This window comes from Marmota monax, unplaced genomic scaffold (assembly GCF_021218885.2).
Source record: "Marmota monax isolate L192 unplaced genomic scaffold, Marmota_monax_Labrador192_F-V1.1 WCK01_AAM20220418_F8-fsc00086, whole genome shotgun sequence".
Classification (NCBI taxonomy): domain Eukaryota; kingdom Metazoa; phylum Chordata; class Mammalia; order Rodentia; family Sciuridae; genus Marmota; species Marmota monax.
In genome coordinates this window covers 1675223-1688102 of record NW_026693086.1, presented here as the reverse complement: position 1 = coordinate 1688102, position 12880 = coordinate 1675223, and the positions used below count along the sequence as shown (strand labels likewise).

The 12880-nt window shown below is 47.6% G+C and overlaps 1 protein-coding gene across 3 annotated transcripts in view; it reads right to left on the bottom strand.

Annotated features, from left to right (window-relative positions):
• Nucleotides 1-12880, bottom strand: part of Prkcb (protein kinase C beta) — a 303273-nt gene that overhangs the window by 185622 nt on the left and 104771 nt on the right. The window lies entirely within an intron of this gene.

Genomic DNA, 12880 nt, shown 5'->3' with positions numbered 1-12880 from the left:
CCCTAGTGATATAATGCATCCAGAGAACCATCATCAATAGCGGCTCAATTGCAAAAAGATACCGCCGGCCTCGACAAAAACTGACCCCGCCATCTAGGAAGGACTCAGCCAAGTAACCGAGTCTGTGTCAGTTCAGGCCTCTTAATGCAACTACAAATTTACAAAAAATATAGGCAACGGGGGAATCATGTTCAATGACACCACAGAGAAGCCATCGCCCAACCTCCAACCCCACACTCACACAAAAGGAACAGAATATGGACAAGTTCAAAAGCAACCAATATGATTTTTTTCCACAAACTGCAAGAGGGAGGATATAGAGGAGAAACTTACATATTCAAACAAATTTAAGAAACAGATCCAGGCTGGGGTTGTGGCTCAGTGGTAGAGTGTTTGCCTAGCATGTGTGAGGTACTGGGTTCGATTCTCAGCACCACATAAAAATAAATCAATCAAATAAAGGTCCATCAACATCTAAAGATATGTATAGATAGATACATAGGTATATAAAAGAAACTGATCCATTAAATGCAATATGTGGTGGACCTTCTTGGAATCCTAATTTGCATAAACAAATAGTTCAAAAAATTATGAGGCAATCAGGGAAATGATACACTGGCTATTTTTTAAAGATAGTAGGGAATTATTGTAATTGGTATTAGGGAAATAGAAAAAATTTGGTGTAATCATGGTATTGTGGCTTTAAAAAAAATAGAATTCTTATCCCTGCGGATACATCTTAAACTCTTTGTGGATAAAATATTTTAATTCATGGGGCTGGGATTGTGGCTCGGAGGAAGAGTGCTCGCCTCACATGCATGAGGCACTGGGTTCGATCCTCAGCCCCACATAAAAATAAAATAAAGATATTGGGTCCATCTATAACTAAAAAAATAAATACTTCTAAAAAATACTTTAATTCAAAATAATTCAGTATGTTGGGGTTAGGGTTATTGATGAAAAACATTGGTTCTAACAGGTCATTATTGAACTTGGGTGGTGTACACATGAGGATTCATTATATTAATCTGTCAACTTTTCTTCATTTTTATATTTTCCATACATATAAAATTTTAAAACAGAGAGAGAGAGAGAGAGAGAGAGAGAGAGAGAGAGAGAGAAAGAAACAGAGAACATAAGTCATAAGACATGGGGATAAAATTGAGCCAGGCACGATGGCGCAGGCCTGTCATCCCAGCAGCTCCAGAGGCTGAGGCAGGAGGATTGAGAGTTCAAAGCCAGCCTCAGCAACAGTGAGGCCCTAAGCAACTCAGTGAGACCCTGTCTCTAAATAAAATACAAAATAGGGCTGGGGGTGTGGCTCAGTGGTCGAGTGCCTCTGAGTTCAATCCCCAATACCCCACCCCCCAAAAAAAGAAGAAAGTGTGCTATAAAATTGAAACACTCTGCATTTTCCATTCCTTGAGAGCAATAGGTATTGAGAAACCCACACATAGGACATTATAAGCTTCAATGTGTGTGTGTTAGCAAGGCTAGAAGTCAGAACAGAAATACACAATAGAACTTTCAAGACGGTGTAAGGAAAAACTAAGCAAAGGATACTACGTTTCAAAAGCCTTCATGCACTCAGGTCACATAAATATTATTCTTTTTCCACTTCACTTTAATCCATCCGCAATGTCTTGGAACCTGATTCGAAATGAGAATCTAATTTGCCTTTTTTTTTTTTTTTTTCAAAATAGGTAACCAATTGTCCCAGCACCCTTGATTGAATAATTCATCCCTTTCCCACAGACTTCAAATGCCAACTTTATTATAGTTCAATAATTACACACACTGGAGTCTGTCTCTGGGCCTCCTGTTTTTTCCACTGATCTGTCTTGAAGTGTGGCAATAGGGGTTTTAATTATAGTAGCTTTGTAATAGGCTGCATCTTGGCAGGGAAGTCCTCTCTCATTATCCTGATTTTCAACATTTTCTTAGCTATCACCGCATGCTTATTCTCCAAGACAACTTTAGAATTTGTTTAATCAAGATTTTTAAAATATCAGAGGAAATTTTTTACTGGAATTGCATTAAGTCCGTCCCTGCATCCAAAAAAAAAAAAATGATTGGGACTTTGAGTGAAATGATCTTAAAATTTAGGAAATAAATTCAAGATAATGGACGTTTAGATAACCCCAGGTCATTCCCCCAGGAATTGATCGTTATCTTGTTTGAAGTCTTATTTTACATCCCCCCCTCCCCCCAAAGTCTTGAGTTTTCTCCATATCGTTTCTGCACATTTCTTGCTTAGTATCATCTGAGGGATTCTTCTTCTTTTTGGACTTTTTTTTAACGCTACTGTGAATTTGATGTTTTTCCATTTTGTTTGCCAACTGGTCTTTGTTTGCAAATAAGAAAGCAATAGGGGGCTGGGGCAGTAGCTCAGGGGTGGAGCGCCTGCCTAGCCCCTGTGAGGCCCTGGGTCCATCCTCAGCACCACATAAAAATAAATAAATAAAATAAAGGTATTGTGTCCATCTACAACTAAAATAAAATATTTTATAAGAGAAAGCAATAGAATTTCAGTGCATGTGTGTGGTAAGCGTGTTTTCATTCATAACAACTTTGGTGTGAGTTTTCAGTTGGCTCATCTTCTTTGTTAACTATTATGCTATCAATTGAAAGCAGCAGCTGTGGGTATGTTTATCAATTCCACTGGGTTTTATTCTACTTTATGAATTGTTAGTCCTGCTTTTTTTTCCCCCTTCATCCTACATACCTGCATTTGCATTATATCTTGCATTGGTTAGGAATATGAATTTTGGAGTCAGGTGGCCAGGTTTGGGTCCTCTGTCCAAACCTTAATATGAGGGGTATATTATCTGATCTCCCAAGGCTTCCGCTTCCTCTCTGCACTATGATAATAATGATAACAGTCCCCCAAACGGTGGCATGGTCAGGCTTAGAGGAATTCACCCACACACAGAACTGGGTCTACCGCGGAATGAGTTTTCTACAAATGTCTGCGACCATCAAGCACTGCTCTTTTCAAAGCTGCTTGAATTGACCAGTTAATTTACTCCCATTCCTCTTCATTAAAAATTTAAAGACTTTAAGGCTAAAGACATCTCTTTTAAGTACCATTCTGGATGCATCTTGTCTTTTCTATTTAGCTCCATTATTTTAAATTTCTCAGTGGTCTCTTACAGAGGTTTAGATTCCCTCCTTGACCCAATACAATTTGGGAATTGTTCCCCCCATTTTCAAGTAGGTGATTTGTTCTAGAAGCTTTCTTCCAACCTTCCAAAATATCCACTCTGACCTTACTTATCCTGATGCACCTTTTTTAGAGAGACCCATCTCTAGCCCTAGCGCTAGCATCTATCCCAACTCCACGTACATAACTGATATTCAGTAAACGGATGTTTGGCGAGTGAATGGGGGAAAGAATAAATGCACCAGCCAGGAAAGAGAAGCAAACATAATTCTGGGATAATGTCCTGATGGGGCATTGCATCCAGAGGTCGTCACCACCGTGGAGAGTGACAGTACCTCCAACCACCATTAGGCACGCTTCCAACCGGCCACAGAGATAAACAAGCCATACCCACTGAGGGGGAATCAATGTGTCAAGTGACTCTCCTCCCCCGCCCCACCCCACCCAGCACACTGCTGTGGAGCAGCTGGGAACAGCCTGGGGGAGGTGGGGCTTCCGGAGCAGGTAATTCCTCTACTCTGAATGTTACTGAGAAGTCAAGCAAATCAGATTCCCCATTAAGGAAAACACTTTCAAGAAAGGCGTGGGGCTGGCTATTTTAAGAAACAAACTCGATCCTTTTTGTGAAACAAATAAACACCCCCTCATTTCTGTTTGGCAAATTCAGGGGGAAGAAGACTAAGCTCTTCTTCAAGAACAGGCTGCCGAGTTTACTGAATTGTTGGAAAAATGTACGAGGTCCTACTTTCACCCAGGTAGCTGGGGACAGCCAAGAATCCCGCAACGCTTCGTGGTTTATTCAATTACTTCTCTTGCTCTGGGGTTGGAAAGCCTGGAGCCCGGAGCCCTCTGCGCCCCGTGCATCCACCTGCTTTATTAGGACTCCCCAACAGGGGTCTCCAGCTCAAATGCCCAAGGGCTAGGTGAGCAAGGTCTATGTCAAGGTCAAGAAGCGGGCTGCACACGTGGCCTCTTTAGAAGGGGAAGTTTCTGTCCAACTCCAGCCAAGAACAAGAAAGAAGTCCTGAGTTCTGTCTGATTACGTGCAAGGTCAACAAGGTCATGTGCCATCTGTGTTAGAGTGACATGAAGAATCTAATACCAGCAAAAGATCACGAACCCTTGATTGATTCCAGAATTGGCAGATATAGTCCCTTTCAAGGGACCTCTGAGGTATCTCCCCCAGGAAAGCACTGAGAACCCCAATTCTGCTTCATGCTGCATCTGCTGCCACCACCACCCCCAATTCCCGGTTCTTCACCACTAAAATTTACTCATTACATCCCAAAGAAGAGTAGACTAAATCATCAGATCTTACGATTTCCTCTTTGGCATTGATTCTCCTTGCCCCCCACTTCTCACTGGAGTCCACAATGGAAAACCAGTGTCCTAGGGAACCCGTCTTTGCCCCTAAACCCACAGTCAACCTGAGGTAGAAAATCCAGCGCTAGTTGCAGATACCTGGGATCAAAGAAGAAAGAGAAGGGCCCTCGGCACTTTCTCAGGCTCTCAAGTCCCTCCACAGGCCCCACACCAGCAGTTCCTCGCGGACAAAGCCCCTCACATGCAGGAGTCACTGACCAAGCCTCTGGAGTCAGACTGACCACAGTTTGAATTCTCATTTTACCACTGATAAGCTGAAGAACCCTAACCCACTTACTATGCCTCTCTGGACAGGGGCATTTCAGCAGGAGCACCAGCATGCAGATTGTGCTTTGTGATGGCAGCATGGAGGGGGGTCTCTCTTTTCTCCTGGGTAGAGGTTGACCCACGGGATTATCTGTATTCAACTCTGCCTAGTGCCCGCGGTAAAGCACGGTTCCTCATCTCCGTGATCAAAGGCAGAAAGATCTGATTCCATTTGCACCCAACACCTGTCCTGGGTGGCATTAAGAGCCACTCCCATGGCCAGGGCACTGTGAGTTTGCAACTGGGCGTTCACATCCGGGATGCAACCCAACCCTCATCACAGTCCTGGGATGCAGGCGCTATGATCCCCTCTCCATCCACCTGGATGCTGATGCCGGGGAGGAGCGTCCACCCAAGGGGGCCCGGCTAGCCCTCGGGGACACGCATTTGAAGCCAGCTTCGTCTTCCTCTGGAGCCCACACTCTCTGCTTGTGCAGAGTGGGTGCATTTGTGTTTGTCATTCATCTCACTGTTCCTGAAGAAGTCCTCCCCCGAGCTCTCGCCCCCGCCATTCAGTCATCTGCCAAGCCCCGCTGATTCTTCCCTCGCAACATCTTTGGAACCATCTCCTCCCATACGTTCCCCGCCGACTCCACCTTAGCTGCCCTCACCAGCTCCGAGGAGTTTTTGTAATCAGATCTTAACGGGTCTCCCCACAGACGGATCAGCCTGCCTTGATAGCTCATCTCTGGGAACCAGAGTTTCCATAATAACCATCAAGGAGATAAGGCTGGCGATGTCACATCATTGTTAATAAATCTAAACGAGATGTCATGTGCGGATGTAATCGCAGGGGACCGCACAAAGTAAGCTCTCGGGGAGCTTCATTTACTCTCTTCCACCATGGAGGGGTTCCTGATTCAAGCTCTGCAAACATGCTGCCCGAATTCCGCCCAGGTGCTGCTATTTTTCAGTTACGTAACCTTGAATATGCCCATTGACCTTGCCGTTGTTGTGGATTCCCTAGTGGGTAAAATGCGGACAAGAATTTTGCTTCTCTCATACAGTTTCTGTGCAGATTTCATGAGTTTATCTTAGCTCAGTGTGTGGACACAGTAATGCTTAATAGACGCCAAGCATCGTCAATGTCATTCCTAACTACTTCCACCTGCCCCAGGAAGCCCACACACTCTTGGAAAATCCATCCTCTGAAGACCCGGGCTCGGTATCATTTCCCTCTCCAACACATTCACCGGCTGCTTGTGGCCTAAATCCGCGCTGTCCAACACAATAAGCTCCTAGCCAAACGGGGCTGCGGAAATCTAAGATGATTAAATAAAATTTAAAATTCAGTTCATCATTCTTACAAGCTCCATTTCCAACGCTCAGTCGTCCCCACGGGGCTAGAGGCGACATTATGCGACAGCACATAAATAAGATACATCCATCACGGTAGAAGTCCGATTAGACAAAAGTGGCCTAAAAAATAAGGTTCCAATAGCTTAGCCTGGCACCCATCCATGATATCATCTCTATCCAATTTGATGCTTGTCTCTTCTCACTCCGGTGCCCCACACTCCTGCCAGGCTGAGTGACGGTCCCTTTCTATCACGCACTTTATACATTCCCTATTGTGAAAATTTGTTCCACAGACATATCAGTGCCGACGGCCCCTCGCACGCCGTCCACAGATGAAATTTAAAGCAGAGGAGCTCAGTTCTCCAGCCAGCAGGCTGAAGGCCAGATTGGAATAGAAATGGCACCTTCCACGGGATACTTCAGCTCGGCAGCCCTGTAAGTCCATGACAGGTGGCCCATCCTGCCGGCCCCAGTGCAGGGGTTGTAGACTCAGGTGCCTGCAGAGGCCAGGCCTTTGGGCTAAGTGAAGCCAGCCTGGTACGGTGCAGTAGAAAAGGGGTACGGCAGTGACGGGCGGCACTGCAGAACACATGCCCTCCCAAGGGACACTCAGCTCCAACCAGCACTGGCCCCTGGTTCACGGGTCCTAGGTTGCCAAAGTCTTTTTAAAGCCCTGTGGAAGGCCATTCACACATTATCTGTGTGCCACTAGTTTACGAGCTCTGTCTTAGATGGCCACAGTGTCTTAAATATTTCCATCTCAGTTATTTATGTTGCTGTAGCTAATATATTGCCAGCCATAGAAGGGACATAAGACCATCCAATTTCCAATTCATATGTGGTCCTGGAGATGAGATCGGATGCAGGTGCCTAGCACGTCAAGTTCTTAGTAAAAATATGAATGAATGAATGAATGAATGAACGAACCAACAAATGAACAAGCAATGAATGAATCGATGAATGGGCTCATTCAGTCACTCCCACGCCCGAAAGTCTCCCCTCATGGCTGAGTCCAAAGGAAGACAGCTGAGGCCAGGGGCAGTGGGCTGGTGTGTGAGAATCCGTGGGTGGCCGTCCCAACACAGGCAAGCCGCGTGAGTCCACAGGGTCACCCGTCGCCCTGCTCAGCCAGCTCTCAGAGCACAGGGAGAATTTCTTTTTAAGAGACTGTACCATGTTTGCTGTTTAAAAATTCAAACATGACAAATGAGGAGACTGTCGAGAATCACTGCTCGCCTCCCTGACCAGAGGGGACGATGCTCTCCAGTGTCTTTGGCTGCCTAGAGCTGCCCACTGGGTGGGAGCGATGCCTGTCTGTGTGTACGCCCTTGACCTTCTGTATCCAAGGGTGCCATATCCAAGGATGATGGCTGAAAAAGATTGGGGAGGAAATTTTGCATGTGAGCTGGGCACAGTGACGGACACCTGTGATCCCAGTTACTTGGGAGGCTGAGGCAGGAGGATTGCAAGTTCAAGGCCAGCCTTGGAAAAAAAAAAGGCCATAAAGAAATTGCATCTCTACTGAACACTGGGATTATTCCCTTAACAACACAGTATAACAACTATTTCCACAGCATTTGCGCTGCGTTGGGTATAACAAGGAATGCAGAGACGACTTACAGTGTTTAGGACCACTGTGCAGGTGACACCAGGGACTTGAGCTTCTACAGGGTTTTGCTATTCACGCGGGTCCTGGAGACAACACCGTGTGGATACCAAGGACAACTGTATACGGAGTAAGATGTTCTCTATGGCCTTTTCCTTTTTCATTACTTGATCTATATGATTGGATTCTGCACCACTGGTTCTCAGCCCCAGAAGCACACTCGGGTCAGCTGGGGATTTAAAAAAAAAAAAAAAGTGCGTAGGTCCCACTCCCAGAGATTCTGACCTGGTGGGGAGGTGGGGGCAGATGTCAGTACACTTAGAAAGCTCCCCGGATGATTCCAATGTGCCTGGAGAGCTGAGCACAGCTGTCTGCACACACCTCCACCCCTCGCTCTCCCCAAAACGAACACACCCGAGAGCCTGCTCCCTCTCCGTGCACAGAGAACACCCCCATTCTGTTTCTACAACTGCATCTCCTTCCCTCCCGTGGGTGAGCCACCTTCACATACCCAGGGTCACAAGGAACTCTTTTAAAGCTACAAGGAGCATTTCCTCCCGGAAGAGAGGAAACAGAGAGCGCACTCCCCTCGCTCATCCACAGCCACACACTAGGGAGACAAAGCACAAGCAACAACTTTGCAGTCGTCGGTGACTGCAGGAAAGGAATGATTTCATCTGTAATGTCACCAAGTCCATTTAAGCAAGAAAAGCAGCTGATCCAACAAGAGGTATCAGAAAGAGAGAAATGCATGAAAAGAAAGCTCCCCCCGCCCCACATACACCTTCTGCTCTGACAGACCTGAGGGAGCCCCGGCCCTGAGCAGGACCAGATGGTACATGGAGACTGCTCTTGACCCTGTGGCCTCTCCCTCTGGGTCAGGCCCTGAAGGTGGGGCCGTCAGGACATGGTGCCTGTGCCACCAGCATCCACAGAAGTTCCGATCCTGGCTTCTCCTCTCCTTCCTGCCCTCCCCAGTCCTTCCCCACTGAAATCCCCCAAGGCTCTGTTGCAGGTGCTGGTCCCTTCGCGGTGGACACTTCTCCACACCAATTCTGTACCGTCTCGCCCCTAATCACCACTCAGAACCGGCCCACGGCCCCCACCTGCCAAAGAACCTGACGCTGGCTTCTTGTTCGGTTCCTCTCACCCTCCAGATGTCAGACTCAGGACCACTCCCCCCTCAGGGCGTCTTCTCTGACCCACCCACCTAGGTTTAACCTACTCGCTCTGTGTTCCCATCAGACCTTGAGCACTTGACTATCTTTTTGGTAAGAAAGTTGGGGAGGGAGGGCATCTCGTCCTAGAGTTACTGGGATCAAATGGGACAACACATTTGGAACATTAACAGAAGAAATAAGCCTTAACACAGTAGTGGCCACTTAGTAAGTTCTCCGTACATATGAGCTATTGTCAAGGTCATTGCTGTTGCTAATAATAATAACCACCATCATCTCTTTTCCTCCCAGATCGTCAACCTCATCGACACAGAAGGGCTGCATGTTCTCTTCACTACAGTCTTCCCCAGTGCTGACACATAATAGGAGCTCAATAATAGCGGATGGGCTGATTGACTGGTTGAGGTCTGAAGCCAATGAACAGTAAACCATATTTCTCCGCCTTTCTCCCGGTTGTCACTCCTCCACCAGCCTACATATTGCCATTTCCTCCCAATATATTTTGGGTAGAGAAGACAAAACCTTCTCACTATCATCCTAGATGCTCTGAGACACAGCCAAGTCACTGGGGGAAAAAAAAGTTCCTCACCATGGGGACATTGTACTTGCTTTCTTCTATTATTTATTTCCTTATTTAAATAAGTCATAGGGGGCAGATAAAGGAACCCAAGTGGAGGGAAAATAAACTGTAAGTGGTGGTGGTGGTTTCTGGCTAGGACTTTGGAGCTTTCTTCTTTTCAAAATTCTGAACTTCCTTAATGTTTTAATATACGAAAGCAAATATAACTGTTTCTAAGCCTCAACTTTATGAGATCCACTTTAGTACATGAAAAGACACCTAGTTTTGAGGTGCAGGGCAATGCATTTTGACAAATGTATCAGATCCATGTCATCACCACCCCGCGCAAGACCCATGGAGTCACCCCAAAGTCCTCCAGGGCCCTTTTAAGAGATCTGACTATGAACTTGTAGTAAGCAGCGTTTAGCTCATTTATTTTATTGCTGAATGAGATGCCGTTACATTGTTACTCCCAAGTTCATCCCTCTGTTTGTTTGTTGGTAGATACGTTGGTTTCCCTCCACCCTCTGGCTATTAGGATACAGCTGCTCTGGACATTCATTTGTTAAGTCTTCCTGAGGACATATAATTCAATGCCACTTGGGTGCATGTCTGGGGGCAGAATTGCTGGGTCATATTCTGTGAACCTTTATATGAAAATGCCACTGTTTTCCAAAGCAAAACATCCAAAGGAAAATCATCCAACACATTCTCTTTTAATAGGTTTTTGTGTCCAAGGTCACCTCTGTGGTTAATTAAAGACACTAGAAACCGTGGGAAGCTATTGTCACCCCTGTGGCTAAAGGCAGCGTTGAATGAGACGTGGTGGAACACAAGCCCAGTGCAAGCCAAACCAGGAGGGGGTCCACCTAGCAGCAGCTCTCCTTGCAGAGGGGTCCAGAGATAGAGGGAGGAACCCGAGGTGGACGTACCTCAGCGCTCTCTGCTCCACCCTCTCAGTGCTCCTGCCCTCTGGTGCCTCTCATGGCTTAACTCAGACCAAAATCAACCAGCACGAGAGCCCAGGAGCTGCGGTCCTGAGGGGTCTGCCTCCTGGGACACGGAGCAGGACAGAGAAGGGTGGAGAATCGTGGTCTTAGAGCATCCCCGCATGGAGAGTACCCAGCACCCCTCTGTCCTCAGAGGAGGGGGGAGAGCAAGGAGAAAGTCAAAATGGCTCCAGAGACCAGCCCTTAGGAGCCAACCCCAGCATGACCCTTGGGTGACACACCATATTTCACCCCTAAAGTCACAAGGACCATGATGCTGCTGCTACGAGTAATGATACTGATGTCCACAGCAGTTAAGTCTTCATTGAGGGCTTTCCATCTCCCGAGCACATGCTAAGGGTTTATAGGACCATCTCAGGCCACCCTCAGGGCAGCCACAGGAAGCAAGTCTACTGTCATCTCCCGTTTCAAGGAGGAGAAGAATATCAGAACCAGAAAACAAAGGTCTAGAAAACTGGCAAGGGATTCCCAAGATGGGTCAAGCCCTAAATAGGTGATTTAGTTTGGATCTTAAGTGTCTCCCCAAAAGTCCATGTGCTGAAGACTTGATGGGGGCGGGGGGCGGGGGGGGAAACGGGTGTTCCTGGCAAGTGGCAGACCTTTTAAGAGGTAGGGCCCAGCCAGGCATGATGGCACGCATCTCTAATCCCAGCAACTTGGGAGGCTGAGGCAGGAGGATAGCAAGTTCAAGGCTAACCTCAGCAACTGAGCAAGACCTTGTCTCAAAATTAAAAAAAATAAAAATACAAAAGGCTGGGGATGTAGATCAGTGGTAAAGTGCCCCTGGGTCCAACCCTCAGTACCCAAAGTAAGTAAATTAATAAAAGAGAGGTGGGGCCATGTGGGAGGTCTGGAGGCTCTCAGGGGTTGTTGTGCCCTTTAAGGGAACGGTGGGACCCCTCCTCATTCTGTCCTTTGCTTCCCAGCCATGACAGAGCAGTTTTGTTCTGTCACTCAGCCCTGCCATGATATGCCACCCTAGGCCCAAAGCAATGGGACCAACAGATCACAGACTGAGATGTCCAAAACTGTGAGCCAGATAAACCTTTTCTCTTCACAAGTTGATCGCCTCGGATGTTTGTTACAGTAACAGAAAGCTGACGAACACACCACCCTCCACACTGCCTCCCTCAGAGGAGAGCCAAAGGACTCGGGTTCCCACCCAGCTCCAGGACTGACATCCCACGTGGTCAGGCAAAGGCCACTCTGGGCCTCATATCCTCAGGTGTGCCATGAAAGTGCTGCCTGTTTCTCTTTCCCCGGGGGTGGGGGTGGGGGGGGGACATCTGGGAGAATCGAACAGGACAAAGTAGTTCAGCCCTTCTTGAGTCTCGGGGGCCCTGAAACACTGATCTCAACAACTCTGTGGGGCAGTAATGACTCCTTTCAAATAAGGAAACGGTGACTCAGAAGGAATTCAGCCACTCCCCCAAGATGAAAGAGCTAGCAGGAGGCAGAGGAGGGACCCAAACCAGGCCTATCTGTCTCCCAAGTCTCCCAGGAAGGGTCAACATACAGAAGGCGAAGGCTCAGTGTCTTCGATCCCAGATTCCCATTTTTGCACGCAATTCCGTTTGGCCCTAGTGTCCCACTGCTCAGCACGGGGACCTTCAGAGCTGCCTGGAAGCGAGACCTAAGCTCTTCCCTCCACCTTCAGCAACTGGCTTGTCCCTTTGGTGCATCCTTTCCTGATCTTCGTGTGTGTGTGTGTGTGTGTGTGTGTGTAGGAAGAGGGGTGTCACTACCCTTCCGTGCCTTCTTCAAGATGACATTAACCTCAGGCACCTCCACTGATTTCCCAAGAAATCACCAGAGAGGTCCAAATACGAACACGCAGCCTGGACACCCGGCAAGCTGGTCACGCCTCAGGGCCCTGTCGTCTGAGCCCCACGCATCCTCCACGCACTCTGAAGTCTTTTCTGCGCTCCACTTTGCCAAAAGGTTCCGGTTTTTCTGTTCTGGCACTGACATGCTGTAGAAAAGCACGTGTGAGCCAGGAGGACTCAAAAATAGCTGAAACTCTTCAAGGAAGGGCCCCATAGTGGGATGACAGGCGAGCTGTTCTGCATAACAAAGCACTCTGTCCCCGGAGTCAGGCACAAGCCCACCCTCCCGCGTTCACACACACACACACCTGTCAATCATTCCCTGAAATATCCTACCTGTGGGAGGAGGAGAAGATAATGTGTGATCAGTGAAGCTCCCGAGAGGACTGGTGGGATGGACTCCACCCCGTGGGGACTTTTCTACTGCCAAGAGGTCAGCTGTGCTTGGAGGTGAACCACGGTGGTGGTGGTGGTGGTGGTGGTGGTGATGGTGATGGTGGTGATAGTGATGGATGGTGGTGATGGTGGTGGTGATAGTGATGGACGATGG